General features: G+C 38.4%; 1 protein-coding gene across 1 annotated transcript in view; it reads right to left on the reverse strand.

Annotated features, from left to right (window-relative positions):
• Nucleotides 1-12,914, reverse strand: part of LOC135790340 (zwei Ig domain protein zig-8-like) — a 33,609-nt gene that overhangs the window by 19,223 nt on the left and 1,472 nt on the right. The window lies entirely within an intron of this gene.

Below are 12,914 nucleotides of genomic sequence, written 5' to 3' on the forward strand. Positions count from 1 at the left end.
CCCAATAAACTTAAATTTCCTACACGTCTGCAATTTTCGCCCAAAGCGCCACGGGCGAAACACCGCCGAGTTTTGTGAATTTCTGTCGATTTATCTATATCTACATTTCAATAGCGCACACTACATTGTACACCATGTTCATTGTATGCAACAGTTTAGGTTTAAATAAACCGTCCGATTGAATCAATAAATTTCGAAAACTGCAATAAAATTCAACGCTACACAATTTATGCATGCAATTTCGAGTTATGGACAACATAAATACATTATTTACGTTGTGCACGGGATATTTTCACAAGTGGGCGAAATTACATTGTGTTTACTTTTTGTTGAAATTACAGACAAACAAATTTAGTTTAGATACTGATTTTGATTTTGTGATAAGTTTGCTATTTGATTAATTGGTAGAAGTTTGAAACTCGAACTAAACTAGTTTCCAGTTTCTATGACGTGTGAAGTTTACCCTTAACTTGTAACATGTTAACATAACCTAATCGACATAATCTTTAAATCTATAAACCATCAAGCATCATATTCATTTTAAAATAATTTTTGATCATTTTGAGTAATAACTCCATTTTTAGCTTTCAACCCCTATTTAGCACCCTTAAAAAAATTTGATTACAATAAAAACTACCCTATGTTATTTTTATAGACTGAAACTTTATTATTGTAAAATTTTATAAAAATTGGTTTAGTAGTTTAGGCGTGAATGAGTAACAAACATACATTTTGTCGTACTATAGGTTAACACTGCTCCTAAACGTGATTTTTATGCTGAAACTTTGATTATGCAATGCATACGTGTGTGGAATCATTTGCATATTCGTTTTTTCAGTCGCCTTAATTGCAACGAATATGAACAAGTAAAATGCGTGACTGGTGACTTTATCCACCACGCATATGACGAACTAAATTGATGTGTTTATTTCGTTAGAGCAAAAAATACACCACCCCACGGGTCTAAAAGGGCGGAAAATATGACTGGGTGGTGTTTTCTTCGGGTTTACCATTAGCGCCGCCGGATTGTGCCGGGTGCCGGGTGCCGGGTGGGAAACACGTAACTCATGCATCTAATTACTTAATGGACGTGTATTAATCATTTAATCGAGCAAATAACATAAATTAACTGAACATTAATCATAAAATTAGTAAAGCTTCATTATCCGGCACAAAAATGTCAAAAATAATCGAACAATAAACGTGTGTGAAAATAATTTTTGTTGTTTTCTAATTTTGAGTTTATTTTTAACTTTGAACCCTTATTTAATACTTTTAAAATGATTTTTTTCGGATAAAAAGTAGTCTATGTTATTTTCATACTTATAAACTATAATTATGCAAAATTTTATCAAATTTGGTTGAGTAGTTTAAGCGTGAAAGAGAAACAAACATATTTTTTCTGGTTTTACCGAATTGTGTGTATAAAATTATATTCTCCAACAAACAGGATGTTTACCCGCTTATAAAATATTGTGCTACTTTTCTTTTAGAATATGATTTTCCTTCATGATTTGTTTTAATTGTGTTTATTTTGTTTGCTTTGTATGTGTACTTTCCTGAGAGGGTAGCGCGAAAAAAAGGGAAAATCGATACACACGCGCCCCGCCGTGTGCAAGAGACTGTTTTGTAAGTCTAATTGAACGCGCTGAATAATTCATTACACGTTGCGCAATAATACACAATCTCATATTTACTTTAATTTATTAAAAATTTCAATACCCACTTTTAAAATTAATTAAATCGCGTAATACTGCATCGTGGCGTGGGTTGTTTTCTTTTTTATCTCTGCTCATGTATGGGTGTATTATATTTTGGTTTTTGTTTAAATGTTGTATTTGTTGACAGTTGACGCGCATGTAAATAAAATCCCGCTGCGCATAATGAAGGACGGGCAGTGCGAAAACTCGGAAAATATTTCGTAATGCAAGCTAACGACTGTTTTTGCGCAAATTCCGCCCTTTTTCGATGTTACGCTTGGCTTGAGAAAATTATTTTTAAATATACACATTGTTTAACTAAAAATATTGTATTCCGGAAAACCGGAAAACCGGAAATACAAACCGGAAATTTATATTTTTAGATGTTTTATTGAGTTTTGAATATTTTTGCATTTTTTGTTTTTTTTGTTGCGCATGCGTAATGCGTTAATGGGCGGAGCATAATAGTAAAGATTATATAATTCGTATTGATTTTTCATGTATATAAAAATAATTCAGTGGGCTAATCGCCATTTAATGACATAATGGCTTTTTGACAATGCAAATTTGTTTGGAAGTAAAAGCTAACTGTATATCGAATTTTTCTGTAATCCTGAAGGATTTTTATGTCGCTGTGCATTCAGGTGCGGCGCGTAATGTGTAATTTGCGGATTTTCCCAACTACACTACGACAAATTCAAAAATTTCCAGCTGACACATTTCATAATACTCATGTGTGTGCAGTTTTTAATTAAAATAAAGATAACCGTGCCAGTTTTGGAAATTTTTTACAATTTTCAAGTCGTTTTGGCGGATGAATAATGGTTGTGTATACGCAATTATCTAAAAGCAAAAAAATGGGCTCGCGCCGCCACACAGGGTTGAATATCCGCTGTGAAAGGGGTGGAACTCGACGCGTTGTGCTCTTTTAGCGCTCGCGAAGATTAACCGCCGATACACGCGTACTGCCATGCGAATCAAATTATCTTTGTTATTAATTAACGCCACCGACGTGCGATATACGCGTGCGAATCGTGACGTGTTTGTGAACGAGCAAATATTACGCTTCCGGATGTGTGCTGTTTTTTTTCTCGTGTCGAATACATTACGTGCACAATAACATCGTATTATTATCATTATTACGCAATATCATGCTGGGTGCGGTCGTATACAATTTTTAATAACTTAAAAACTCAATTTTCATACATTAATCCATCAAGTTGTGCAATTTACTTCGCCTTATGGAGATTTAACATAGGGAATATTCGCGCATGCGCAGTAAAATTATGGGCGTGGTACCCAGGCATAAGAATTAATTTTCTTGCATTTTAATTAAAAATTTTCACATGAGAGAATAAATAATTTCTAGTCATATTAAAAGTTTTTTTAATAAAATTTGAAATTTGCTTTGCCTTATGGAGATTTAACATAGGGGACATTCGCGCATGCGCAGTAAAATTATGGGCGTGGCTCCCAAGCATAAAACATATTTTTCTTGCTTTTTTAATTAAAATTCTTCTCATGGATGCATAAATAATTTCTAGTCGCATTAAATACTACTTAATAAAAGAAATAAAAGTTTAATTAATGTCAACAGCAACATTTCACTTTGGCTTCTGGAAGAGGATTTTATTTATTTATTACAAATTGTGATCTGATGTGACATGAACGGACGCACTTTATCAAATGAAAACGAAGAGCACTAGAACATCTCGAATAAAAGCAGTGGAGGCGGCAGCGGCGGCAAAAACACTCGACGTGCTCCTTTTGATTTATCTAATAGAGCGTGCGAAAGTTGGACACGATGGACTTACACTGGCGCGCCCCTGTGTTCGTCGAAAAGATTTTTGTAAATGGAGCGACAATATTTCTCCACGGCGGCGGCGTACATCTACAGAGTTTTTCCACCTCACATCTGTTTTCCTTCTTGCGTGAGCGCCGACCGATTCTGACCTGCGTGGACTATCCACGTATTTTCCCAGGCGTTTATTTAACCCCTCATGGTGAATTTTTTGAGCTTTTGTGTTTTAGTGGTGTGCAAAGAGTACAAATGGAATGGAAAGTCCACGCTTGGTGCATTTTCCTCACTCTGGACGCGTTTTTCACATGATTTTCCACCGGGGAGCAAAAAATTCGCATCATGTTTACATTTCTAACTATAAAATATAAAATCCGGCAAACCGGAAAACCGGAAGTAAACAGCAAATTATTGATAAATTGCTTCCGTAAATAATTCACACTAAAAATATCAATATTGGACTTACATTTTGCACCATTTTGTGAAAATATTGTACTATAGCTATCAGATGAACAGTAAAGTTGATTAAAAAAATGTTAAATGGAGCTTCAGATTCGAATTCCACGTGCGTTTCGTATTTTCCATTCCGACCCTCGTTTTTGGACGTGCGCGCCGATTCTCCATGTTTATCAATTCTCGGATTCTTCGCAGCGCGAATTTTTCACGATTCATGTTTCGATACAAATCAATGACTCGTAAAAATAGATACAAATTTCCGATAAGATATCTCATATCGGATAACGTAACAAATCGCTTGGCCCACGGGGATGAAAAATAAATGATCCAAAAAAGGTTCCAAAGTAGATTTGTTTGAAAACTACGTCGGAAAAGTCAAACAAGAAAAAATGTCATCCATTTTTCCGGTCTGGAGGGACATTTTAAAGGGATTAATTTCTGGGCAAACATAAATTATGCCCCGCCTGTGTAAATATTAGACGCGGAAATTGAATAAATGTTTAATGTGCACGAGGGATGAAGAGGGATGATCCACCCCGGTATCAATGTCATAGAAATGCTTGTTTATTCAAAGGGTTGAGTGGGTATTTTTTTAATTGGATGAAACTAAACCTCAGCCAACTACTTTTCGAGTGTTTGAGAGTTTGAGGTTAACCAAGAAGTGCGAATAAATATTAATACAATCTTGTTGGTTTGAAGTCGCCGGGTGTAATTACTCTCTGCCGCCGCTTGAGCAAATACCACCTCCGACTGTTTGGGGGGTTGTGTCTACAAGTCTGATGCAAAGCTCAGTTCATACAAAATCTGGCTCGCAGTTAGCACAAGACCAGATGAATGCGGTGATGCAGCACCGGAAACAACGAGCGCCACCTTTGTTACGAATAAAGCTCCCTAGCACAGGAGCACCTTTGTTTGATTGCTGTCGAAGTGCAATTTACTCAAGCTTTCAAGCTTAGAGCACATGCTAATTATTGCTACAATGAGAGCTTTCATCAAGCTACGACCACCAAAGATGTTTGATTAGTAAATGAATAGGTTTTAACGAAGTTGGTGATAATTAATAATTTTATCCGGTTTTCCGGGTTCATTTCCGGTTTTCCGGTTTCATTTTAAAATGCGGTATTGTGTTGTGTTTAATAAAAAACATCCATAGCGAAAGTTTGCGCGCGACTTCCGGTCTAGATCTACATGCAAATATATTATTAAATATACTAGCGCGCCGACGGCTTTGCCGGAGATTGTATGAATATTCACCAGCTTTAGTGGGCGCTTTATTAAACTTTCTGAATAAAAATTTATGCGACCGCACAAGTGCGCAGCGGCGGCGGTTTTCCGCAGTCTAGTGTGCTAGCTGCAAGGTGCGCGCATTCATTTTTGATACGCAACTTGATACGCGATTCTGCATCCGAAACAACAAACTACATAATAATAAATTATTAAATATTTCCAAGGAAATATTTAATGAAATTGTTGAATAAATATTGAAATTTAGAAACTTTTGAGTTGGAATTATTCGCTGTCTCCAAAAATAATTTGTACAGTACGCCGTTTCCGGCTGAAAAAGGGAATGAATCCTGAATGGGACCAGTCAAAACGTCAATTTTACTTAATTGGTGAGCAAAGGGAGTTTTGCCCAGTGCGTCGACATTCAGAAGCGTAAAATTTTCGCGCGGCGCTTAATCAAAAGTTTCCTTTTGCGCTTCCAGCCAACTCCACCAGCTTCCAAGACAATTGGCGAACTCAAAGGGCCGCAGTTTCGGCGAATTAGTTGCGTATTACCGCCTCGATGATGTGCGCGCCGCGCAGGAAAGTCATCCAGTCAAAGCAAAGGAATTGGAATAAGAACAGAACTAGAGAAGATTGACTTCCATCTTATTCTACATCTAAAAAGCTCCTCGTATGAAGGAGGAGGAAGTAATTTGGGACTCATGCATATTTTAAACGCAAGCCGCCAATAACTTGACGAACGATCCAAGCGGAATTGTAAATATCCACGCGCTTGCAACCCATGCTGTGGGTTATCGATAAAAGTTTTGCGATAAATAACTTTTGAATTATTAACAAGTGCTACCATCTTGCGATAGCAGCTTGTAGCTTGTGTTGCTTTCGGACTCATATTTATTTATCGTCTTTTTCGCAAGATGCCCGCAAGCTGTTTGAATCCTGAGACAATTGAGCTTATTTTATATCACCTAGTTTGCAAGTCAAATACTTTAGGTCTAAAAGTTTCCCCCGCGGGGAGTTGTAGATTTTTGGCAATTTTTTCGAACAAAAACCACGGAAAGCTTCAAAGTGCCATAAATTTTATTTGAAGATTAAGTGTTATTAGACCACACAGAAATCGCTGCAGTGCGAGTACTAGTATGGTATTAATGAAGAAGTGAGGAGTACGTTAATTGCGTCGAAGGGTTCCAGAAAGGGGGCCTAGAAACACTTTCGCGCAGGAGGAAACTGTTCTAATTTCCTTTTTCTCTCGGCGGTGTCTTTAACGAGGAGCGGAGAAGAAGAGAAGAGGGTGGGGCTTGTGTCACAGCGCACGCATGTACATTCTAACATTATTCTCGACTCAACTCGTGTAATCTGAAGTTAGTGTTTTAAATCACAGATTTAATTAGGTTCCCAAAGTAGCGACCTATGGTTACATTCAATTTTGGTTTAATTTACCTCTTTACATTTTGTACTGTAATAGGACACAGATTTAATTTATAAAATTTGTTTTTGGAAAAAATTTTCAAAATTTTTTTCAAAGTACGGGCCTGGATTTTTTAAATGAGTAATATTGAGACTATAAATTCTCTAAAATATAATTTTATATTTAAATATAGTTGGGGAATATATTTCTGCGATTTTTTAGAAAAACAAATTTTTGCCAAAAACGTACTTTTTCTAAGTCCTCCTCTGTAAGCTTCCTGTTAGAGCAAAGTTGTTGCAACTTGCGTTCTCCTATGACTTATGTATCCAGTAATTTTCCGGCATAGCAATATATCCTCCCGTGCCCTTTATTTCGCCGGAAAAACGCACAGTATGTTCAAAAACATCCCAAAAATGATGTTTTTACCAAAAATTTAGTCTAACAAAGCATCGTGTTGTAATAAAGTAAAATGTTAGACGAGCAGCTTTCGGGTAACTCGCTGCCCGACAGTTATTGCTATAGTTAATCAAGAAGAAGACGTGTTTTCACTCCGCTGTACGTAACAAGATATTCTATCATCGGAAAAGCTCGAGGGCAGCATGTGAGCTTTCGACGCAAAAATAAATAAAAACTAAAATGAAAAATACGTGTGTACATCGCGCACGGAGCAAAAAGGATCGGTGAAATTAGTCGAGCTTTTTGGATGGATCGACCCAAGGATAATTGATTGCCATTGCATTAGAACAGATGTGCTCTTAGTTTATTTCCGGATCGAGTTGATGAAAAGCAAGCAAAAGTGTAATTCAGAAGATCGCGCAGCGAAGACACTAAAGTAAATTTACGATTTTAATTTGTTATTTTAATTAATTCGTGCACGAAAGCTGCGCTTTCGGTCGCCGACATCAAATTGGTATTTTATGCTGAATTCGTCGATTTAACGAGGTGTCAGCGCAAAGTTTGCGCGGAGTTGTGTCTGCTTAATGCGGCGTTTAAGAGGTTTCCATCATACGTGTCGGCGGCCATAAAGACTCTTTTGAGTTTTCGGTAATTTATGGCCGCTCTTCGGGAAATATGAACCAAAACCAACATAGACGACATTTCTCTCAGTCGTTCGACAACTTTCCAACTCCGAAAAACCTCAAATAATCACCGACTTTTTTTCGCAAGTTTCCCAAAAAGTGACATTTTCACTCAACTTTGCGGCGATAAAATTTCTATGTCCAATTGTCGTTTTACGAGTATGTTCAATAACAGTTTATAGTTTACGACAGTCGGTCACAAAGACGAAACTTTTATTTTTTCACTTTTGCGTGTTTAAATGGAGCTCAGATGTAAAACGCGGCGTATGGTAACGTCTATATTGCATTCCACACGTTTTTATCGCACGCCTCGAAAGGTTTTCGACGATTCCATAACCCTCCGGCATGGCGTCGACCCATATGTTCGGAATTAGAATGTCTCGCACAATGCGAACACGTTTTACCCAAAAAAATTCGGCGTGACGTCGTGTAAGGTATGCACAAATTGATTTTCAGTACTAATAATTTATTCAGTACTGATGTGAGCAAAAATAAATTAAATTCTGACAAGCGGAAAATTAATAATCATCATAATCAATATATTTTAATTAAATTTTTAATTTTTTGCAAAAAAAAATGTGAATCAATGTAATTGATGAATTTAATAATCCCTATTTGATTACAGTCATCGGTTGCACATGCAGGCACCCATAGAATTGTCATTAGATTGGAAAAGCGTATCCACTCGCCGCCCCCAGCATCAGTTACGAGCAAGTTACGACTCGGCTGCGGGTTTAAGCAAACTTGCATCACCGGTGGCATTGGTATTTGTGCAACAATTTCACATTGCGCTCCCAGCTACAAGAGCCACCGTGATCGATGGCTGTCATAAATTCGCACGGGGTTTATACAGATGACCGGTTGTGTGATTTATGCTCTTGCAGAGGCGAATTATTCGCCGGAAAAGAGATAAAAACGGGAAATATTAAGATTCATGATAATGTCAATCGATAGATTTTTGTATTTTTCAAAACCGGAAAACCGGAAAACCGGAAAATAAAACCGGAAAAACATCTGATTTTGCTAGTAAAACATTCTGTATAGTTAGTCTTGTGGCTTAACGACAAACTGATTTAACGATCGTCCCTTAAATTCGGTTGTCGAATGGATATCCCCTCGGCTGACGACATGACTGCCTAAAGAATCGCTTAGCATCCTCATCCCCTCATCCCCTATTCTCGTTGTCGTCGCTTAACGCTCCCCGTGCCAACCCCCGCCGCTCGTTCGGACGTGTATACGAGCGGCTTAATCGCGCGACCGACCCGGCTAATAGATTATACGGGGGTGCGCCGGCGGTAAATATGGGCCAAGTTTAAGCCCCGACGGGAAATCAAATTATTACGGCCTAAGTCGCGCTAAGCTAGTTGCTGGCTAAATATTTATGCGTTGTTGCCCGCCGGCTAAACGTCCCAGAAATTCCGAAAAGTTACTACTTGAGCGAGAGGAAGAAACTCGTCAGAACTAAGACCAACTCGAGTCAATCAAGTGAAACAACAAGAAGAAGCTTGCTGACGATCAATATGGAAGGGGTTGGTTTCAGGGGGAACTTGTTGCTGATGGAAATTATGCGGAAAATTTAATTATTTTGCGAAAATTATAAAAATATGTCGGTTTTTTCACTTTATTCACGATCGTGACTAAAGTCGTGACTAAAGTAAAAAAGTGAATTTGAGACAAATTTAATTATTCCGCAAAAATCATAAAAATATGCTATTTTTTCTACTTTAACCACGACCATGACTAAAGTCGTGACTAAAATAAAATTTAATTTGCAAGGCGAGATTCTTGACTTCAAATAATTCCGAAAGTTATCAAAAAATAACAACTGCCACTTTTCCACTTTAATCACGACCGTGACTAAAGCTGTGACTAAAGTAAAAAAGTGAATTTGAGACAAATTTAATTATTCCGCAAAAATCATAAAAATATGCCACTTTTTCTACTTTAACCACGGCCGTGACTAAAGTCGTGACTAAAGTGAAAAGTCGAGGTTCATGATAGTAAATAATTCAAAAAATTATCAAAAATAACAACTACCACTTTTTCCACTTTAAACACGGCCGTGACTAAAGTCATGACTAAAGTCCCGTTTAAGGCGGATTTGAAAAAATTTAATTTGCAAGTCCAGATTCATGATTTTAAATAATTCCGAAAGTTATCAAAAAATAACAACTATGAGTCCTTTAAGTGAGTTAGTCCCTAACCTCACTGATCCTTTGATCTTGCAGTGACTTGCCTCGAAGTAGTTGGCTTCTTGTGCAATTTTTTCTCATCCCTCTAAGACTTCGTTATCCTGCGCTTCGTTTGCGCTATGCATGCGGCGTGGTGGCGTGCGAGAGAGTTTTTGCCGCCCCGCTGCCGCCCCCGCGAACTTTGCACCCAGTCCTAGACTCGCAACAGTTTCTCATCCTGTCTTAATCCGACCCTAGACCTCAACTCTCGACAATCCAAGACACTTTTTGCCCTCGGAATAAAATCAAACAAAAACCCCCCATGCTGCGGCTAAAAACGTCTCGCATAAATTACAGAATTAAAAGCAGCGCCGAATATAAACCGTATGCAAGTTTTTACAGCGCACAGATTTTTTCGGTTTGTTAAAAGAGCGTAGCCTCCGTCGGGGGCGGGTGGAAAAAATACAATATAAATATGTAATCCTCGTCGAAAAATGTTGACTTGCGAAAAGTTCGCTTTAAGCTTCGGTAATTTATCACGTCGCAACGAGAAAAAGGATTAAAATTTAAATGGAGCCCGGCGAACAATTTTATTAATTACTTTTATTGCTCACACAACACTTTTGCGAAACGCTGCGACTGTATTTTTGCATTCCGGCGATAAGAGATAAAACTTTCGGTCGGCGAATAATTTGCGCGCGGCGAAAATCGCAATCATGCAGGCGGCGCGAAAGCTTTTAGGACACCGACTCAAGACAATGAAAGTCTCGTCTGCCACTGGCAGCTTAATTGTAATTCTTAAACATATAAATCATCAAAAATGTACGAGCATAAGACAAGCGCTTCGGAGAAACAGATGGAAGACGACGTTGAGTAAACTTTCAAAGCAGTTTAAAAATAGTTACAGGATTAATTCACAGATGGCAGCAGCGGGATTAAAATTGACTTAAATATGACTTAAGTCACATTATACTTAACTTAATTCATATTATAAGTCATGAGTTAAGTCACATTATACTGAACTTAAGTCATATTATATTAACAAACTGACTTAAGTCACATAAATTTTTTTTTTGTTTTCTGTGATTTTAACAAACACATCACGTAATTGACAATAGCTCGACCTCGGGGGTGGTGTAGAAAGTGGATTAGCAAGTGTCTGGCACACTCGTTTGCCGTCACCGCCACCGCCGTCGCCGCCGCCAGCAAAAGTCAACTTTTCACATTACCGACTTTTCTCTTCTGGGACATGGTGGAAAATTTTGATGCGCGTCTCCAATTATTTTTATTTTTCCGGTTTTCCAAAACAAAACATTTTCCATTAATTTATCACTCAAGTGTTTTCTAATGAGACGAAGACGATGCAAGCTAAATATAGCCTACTCGTAGGTGCGTTGAAGATTGTTGAAAATCGTTCGACGAATGCTTTCCGGCGTCTTTCACATCGAACTTGAAAGCCCATCGCGCGCGCAATTTTCGCACACATTTCCCGAACGCGTTCGCTCACGTTAAGTACGTACTTGGAGACGTTACCGCGTTTCCTCGGAGTTTTCCATGCGAAGAACCCACTCGACGCGCACACGTCGAAGAACGCAAAGTGACGGAACGCCTTCATCGCATTCTCATCGTCGTTGTATGCGAACGAAGAGAGTGAAGACATGTCCAGGCAACTGTTTCTTCTTCTTCGTCTTCAATTCAGTTCGGGGCCATTTTTTCCGAAAAATGTTCGGAACGTGAAATGCGCAAAAACGCGCAGCAGAAACACGTTGATAAAAGTTGGCAGATTTTAAAGTCACGTACGTGCGGGGATATTGCCTCGAGACGAGCGATATGCCAAGATGTTTTCCGAGTGACATGTTGTTCGCTCGCTACAATGCATCCAACCGGGGTGGCATATTGGAACGGAGAGAATGTGATGGCGTCTCGTATTTCCTTCCAGCAAATAACGTGTGAAACTTTCCTAATACATCATAATGCATATTTCTTTTCTATTCGAGTATTTTCTTTATTTTCTAAACCGGAAACACAATTTTTTACGCCGGAAAACAAATAAATACAAGCTGGTTATCTGCGTCTGCAGACTTAGAAGGATAGTATGAATGGCGTGCGTGGTTAAAGAGGGTCACACAAGCAATGGCCACTTAAATTAACGCCGTGAGTGGTCTTGAGGTTCCAGCAACCTAACTAAGAAAGCCCAACGGCGGGTCATTACAGCACGGGTCCATTCCAGTCACGTCGCGCTACAATAACCAGAAGAGGCGGTTGTTCGGGTTGTGTTCATAAGTAAATATTATAACAAACCCACAAGACGTGGTCCATAGCCCACTTAAAATGATCCCCAACTCAAAATGTTTTTATGTAAGAAATCTAAGTGTTTTCCAATTAAATTCCGGAAACTTTTCCACTTTAACATCTCAAAAGTCAGTATATCAACAACTGGAGTGGTACCACATACAACCCACACCTATCCAACGATACTCCTTGGTAGTTACAAGTTGTAATTAGTTTTCGACACGTTTTGTTCCGCTGCCTCTTTGAGAATGCACTTCTGCATGTTGTTGTTTTCCATCGGGCGTTTAGCGTTTCACATTTCCCGAGCCCTTTGATTTTCTTCTGCGCGATATTAATACGCTGCGCGCTCTGCGTTAGCTGATCGTTACATTATGCGAAATTCTCGAGCTAATTGGAAACTCGACTTGGCAACTTAGTTTGTCGTAAACAACAATTATAAGACCAGGTCTGCGGTGGTGGCCTGCGCCTTCGCTTCGGGTAGTTTAATTTAGTTACGGGCGTACTTCCAGCGTTTTAAAACACAGCGAGAGAAAATTCGCCGGAAATGAATAAGTTTTCTTCATTGTTCTTGTAAATTGTTCACAACTTCCTCGAAAGCTGAATTCATGTTTAATGTTTAATTAAAACATCACAAACAATTATTTTAAATATTTCAATCCGGTTCGCGGGATTCAATGTGGATCAAATGTCAAATTTTGATGCAAAAACTATCGCATAACAATGGTCCAGTTTATTTCCTCGAGATTATCGGTGAGCAACAAATTTTTAACTGGTTAACCTTCAATC

The sequence above is a fragment of the Atheta coriaria genome, unplaced genomic scaffold (genome assembly GCF_025399875.1).
Source record: "Atheta coriaria isolate IRGN ID8LTWV9N9 unplaced genomic scaffold, Caltech_Dcor_3.1 hic_scaffold_4_pilon, whole genome shotgun sequence".
Taxonomy (NCBI): Eukaryota; Metazoa; Arthropoda; class Insecta; order Coleoptera; family Staphylinidae; genus Dalotia; species Dalotia coriaria.